Source organism: Gavialis gangeticus, unplaced genomic scaffold (genome assembly GCF_001723915.1).
Source record: "Gavialis gangeticus isolate Ggan-Ray unplaced genomic scaffold, GavGan_comp1, whole genome shotgun sequence".
NCBI classification, from domain to species: Eukaryota; Metazoa; Chordata; order Crocodylia; family Gavialidae; genus Gavialis; species Gavialis gangeticus.
In genome coordinates, this window is record NW_017729029.1 from 51921788 (window position 1) to 51926896 (window position 5109).

Here is a 5109-nt window from a genome sequence, read left to right on the forward strand (position 1 = left end):
ATGAAAAAACGTGGTCGGTTGGCTCCTGAAAAGCCAGGTTTAAAAGTAAGTTATACCAATGTAAAGCGAGCATTTAGAATAGCCCAAAGAAAGTCTCTCAAGATATTCCTCAGGGACACAGAGCAAACATCTGTTGGGGATGCCAGCAAAAGGGTGAAGCCTTATGTGGCTAAAGGAAGTTAAAGACTTGGGTGCAGGTTAGCAACAGTGCTGCCCTACGTGCAACACAGAAAATGTATCTGTGGGAAGTTGTGGAGCTGAGATCTAATGTGAAAGGAGCTGATGACTTCAAAACCTGCCAGCCCCCTATGACTAGAAACTACAACGCAGGTAAGGTGGGCCTGCTGAGTGGCACGAGTCTGATCCACATGTGATGGTTCTGCATCCCTAAACCTTTTTAGTCAATCTTTGGGTAAGAAGAACAAGGAAAGGAGCTTTTTTTAGACATGGAGGCAAATCTGATGGCACACATTTGAGGAGAGGATGTACTATGGATTCATTTCCCAAGTCTATTCCCTTAGACAGGGTTCAATGTGCTCAGCAGCTACCCAACCCTGCTGTGGGATGGATGGGCTACTGTACTGAAAACCCTGCAGGCTACCAGAAAGGAAGAGAGGCAACAACAACGAGACCACCAGCCCATGTGATAGCAAAACATTCACCCAGCACTGCGCATTTGTGCAGTGCTTGACACACACAGAAAAGGTAGTGTGTGCTGTCTATACAAAGAACAACTTTCAAGGAGAGCCTGGGCTTTACTACGGTAATCATGAGATGAAAGCAGATGGGTCGCTTGAAGAGGTGGGCCCTCCTGAAGGACCTGAAGCGTAGGAGAGGGCTCTCCATGGATGAGGAGCAGTTCGGCAGTCCAAGAACCCATTTCTGCTGAACCTGGAGTAAGTTTCCATTTGCTCTAAAAGATTAGATCATTTTTCAACAAAGCTAGATGCAACCAGAGAGCTGCTTCTACCAGAGTGCTCCAAGGAGAATAAGTAAAACACGCATGACTCTGATGAGGAGAGAGAGAGAAAAAAAACACCCATTCCTTTTTTTGCAGTACCCTGTGTTATAACCAGTGACAAGGACAGGATAGAGACAAAAAAAATTCCACTGAAGAAAATAAAGATGAAGAGTGGAAGTGCAGTCCCATCAGACAAAACCTAGGACAGAGCAGACCAGGGTCTGGCAGCCTCATCATTTAGAAATCAACCTTTACCTCCCCTCTCAGCCTGCTGGGGCTTAGTAGAAAAACTCTGAATTTAAATCAGGCTGATCATACAAGAATAGTTGCACTTTTTGTATGAGGGAGCCACTTAACTCTTTGTCCAATACTCAGAAAATAATGACAGAAAAACCAACCACAACTTCAAACACAAGCATCGATTGTTCTGGGCAGGTCAGGCCTCTATATGGTACGCAGCACTGCTTTTTAAAAAGGGTCTATTTCCAAAACACAAACAGCTTTGATGTTTTATCAAAGCCCATGCTTTTCTGAAGTGGATGCTCTCTCAATGAGACAGCACGCTGTACAGCATGCATTTTAAACAAACCATGGTATTAGCTAACACATGGAGATTGATGCAAAGATTAAGCCAGTGAATGGCAGTGGTTGCGACACAGTACTCAGGTGGTGCTTTCAAATGGAAGGGTGCATACCTTGAGAGGAAGCATGAAGTGAAATGAGAGCAAATTAGGAACAAGAGAAAAACAAAGCATTATTTTGTACAATTCACATGCGTCTAGCAGAACATTAAGACTGGCACATAAACACTTAACTTTAGTCAACATAGTCTGAATTTTCCCTCTATACTATAAAGTGTTTGTCGTTATTTATAAAACATAATAAAAATTTGGTTTTGCAGACAAATCCATTTCAATTGGCCTCGTAATGACCATTTATCATCTAATAATACTGAACTTCTTTTGGGCAGAATCTGAATCTCTACCATCCCCTTTTCTTCCAAACACACACATAATTTGCCACACACAAAGCTTCAAGCCAACTTCTGCTCTTGTATCACCAGCAAGCCCTCTGTCTGGACAGAGCTGCCTGGGGTGTACATTTGTGCAGGACTTGGCCACGTGACCCTAACCTCAATTGTCAAGTTTGAACACAATAATTGTATATAAAGGTCTAGCTTGAAATATCCCATTCTCTCACCATAGGAACTAACAGTGGGGCTTTCCAGTGCACGTGGGTACCAAACTCTCATTAGTGCTTCTGAAAATCCCACTAAATGTCATTCCTATTGCCTTTAATAGGAGTCACTTGGATCTTAAACTAAGAGAATAAGGCCTTAGAACGCTACAGCCTTAAACTCCCAGACTCATGTGACACTTTTCAATAAATACCTTTCTTTTATGTCAACAGTTGATTACTCTACCAGTCTAGGGATGGTGCATCCTGGACTGGGTGACCTGGCAACCCTACAGTTCTTTGATTCATTCATCTGCATGCGTAAAGAGCAAAGGAAAAGGCATCGTCTCAGCTTGGAAGGAAATTATTTTGCTCAAACTAAGTTATACATTTGATTGTGTTTGGAGCTCCTTTTTATTTCTTGTACGTAGCCTCTCTTTCAAGAAACCAAGGAAATCTATGTTTGATCCACCAAGACACACCATGATTCTGACTACCTTAGCAGACTATATTGAAAACATAATATTCTTTTGACAGCAGACCAAAATTGTGGGTTTCATAGACGGGTGGACTCTATGCTATATGATTCCAGTTAGATGACTCCTATTAAATACGGAGAGGAGAGTATAGGGATATATCCTCTGGAATATCCATTCAAAATACTCACCCAGTATAGATCTAACTAGCCATTAGATGTCACAGTTGTTCCACACAAAGGCAGCTGAAAGAGCCTTTATCAGGAAGTACAAAAGTGATCTCTCCAGACTGCTTGTCGGCATCTCTCTAAAAGTGTTGTACACTCTCACACAAGAAATGTATACAGACAAAACTCACAACGGAGGAATAAACCCCTTTTAATGGCAATATAATAATATGAAACATTCAGTATAATCAAAGCACTATGAATGATGTAACCCTCTTAAAAAAGTATGGATTCAAAATGGAATGCTTGGGAATCGTCTTTTTATAGGGAAAATAAACTAGACATTAAATCAACTAAAATCAACTGAGCCCTCAAAGTAACAGTGTTTCTGGAATTTAAAATGGAAGTTATTAAATTTTTCTTTTTGATGAAAAAAATCATGCAGCTGTCTAGCCACGTGTTTGTTACCTTTGTGGATAACAAATTAACTGAACAATGTCTTCAAATGAGGTGTCATGTACTGAATTGACAGTTTTTGCTGGACATATATAATAAACAGATTTACTTCCTAAGTCTTTCTGAGGCACCTGTAATTGTAGTGTTGACAAAAAATAAAATATGTTCCATCATTATGCAAAATACAGAAGGCTGAATATGTCAAAGAATCACACGAGAGCTTAACAAAAATCCTATGCACTTCTATTTACTGTCAATAAACAGGTCGCGTGGAAACAGTGTAATGCCTGCAGCTTTCCATGTGATGTCTCAATGCTTATTTCCCGGTCTTTTGAATTGGGCAAACCCATGGTCAACAGCAATTTAAATGCTATCACTGTTAGTCATTTTTGGCAGCAAGCAAAAAGGCATAGTTTCATTACAAATTTGGAGATTAAGGCACAAACATAGTATATAGACATGAGGAATAGGCTAAAAGCTATGGCTATAGAGTGAGAAAGCATACCGGAACATTTACCCATTGAACAGATTCCTCGATAAAATTAATGTGTGCACATACTTAGGAAAATGTGCTTTGTGTGTCTATTTCTGCTATTTTTTTTTTGGAGAAAGGTAATATTGGGCACATGTACACGAGGGTTAATGCGTTTTTCCTAATGCGCATTAAATTTAGTACCTCCAACATGGGGTACTAAATAAATGTGCATTAGTCTGCACTAATGCACAGTAGCACAAGCGTGCCTTTTTTAGGTAATGCGTAATTCACAGTAGCCTATTCTACTGTGCATTACTGTATTGGCATGGGTTTTTTATATGCTACTTTAACACACAGTAGAATAGGCTACTGTGCATTAAAACACATGTGTAAACGCACCCATTAAAATCAACTGTTTTTTTAACTGTTAAAATACACACATTACAAGCACTGAAAAATAACAGGACCTCTCCAGCATCTCTGCATGCCTTGGATTCTCACTGAAATGAATAGGACATTTGGGTGCACAGGAATGAAAGCTCAGCACCCGTACTAGATTATAACAGGTGAAATTCAGGGTCTTTGCAGTCCATGGGAGTCTTACCTCTGACCTAAATATGGCCATGCTTTCACCCACAATTTCTATTATTCTATAGATTATGAAAGTCTGGTATTTTTTCAGAGACTTTGATACTGTCTTCTTAATGACAAAGGCACAAAAAACACCTGGCTATATCTGGTCTGAACAAAAGCACTTATTAAGAAAATATTTGGCTCTTTCAAGCAACTTCACAGCTCCTTTAACAAAGTTGTTAATAAAGTCCATATGGCTTATGTTAAATCAAGATGTAATTTTTATAATTAAAGAAACTATACACTAAATTAAAAAATATAATTCTATACAAAACCAGTTAAGACTCCTTAGAGTAAAATTGCATGGATTTACTGTTCATCACAGGTGTTTTCTAACAATGTATCTGTAGAAATATTTTATCGGGATGTTTAAAGAAAACATTTGAAGTATACATTGTTCAATCAGATTTTCACCACTCTCCAATGGCTCTCATGTTTTTTCTTAAAGAAAGTAATAAATTTCTATGGTCTTAAGATCAATGTTGTGAAATAAATTAGAGCTAACATTGAATAGGGTTTACTAATGCCTTATTCAGAAAGACTGTTTCCATGAATAAAAAAAGCAATTTTATAAAAAGTGGCAACACTTACTAGAAGGCCACCTTGACTGTGAAAACAAGGACACCAGACTAGACTAGATTTCCATAATGATACATAAACAGTACAATACAGAAACAATTCTTAGAGGGCCACATATGGAGAAATGAACATATGAAACACGATGGTAAACCAATTAGTAACGGAGGAAAGGATGGTGCAACAGAA

General features: G+C 38.8%; 1 protein-coding gene across 4 annotated transcripts in view; it reads right to left on the reverse strand.

The window, feature by feature from the left end:
• The window catches only part of GRIA3 (glutamate ionotropic receptor AMPA type subunit 3), a 316978-nt gene that overhangs the window by 72854 nt on the left and 239015 nt on the right, over window positions 1–5109 (reverse strand). The gene's annotated exons all lie outside the window — the stretch shown is intronic.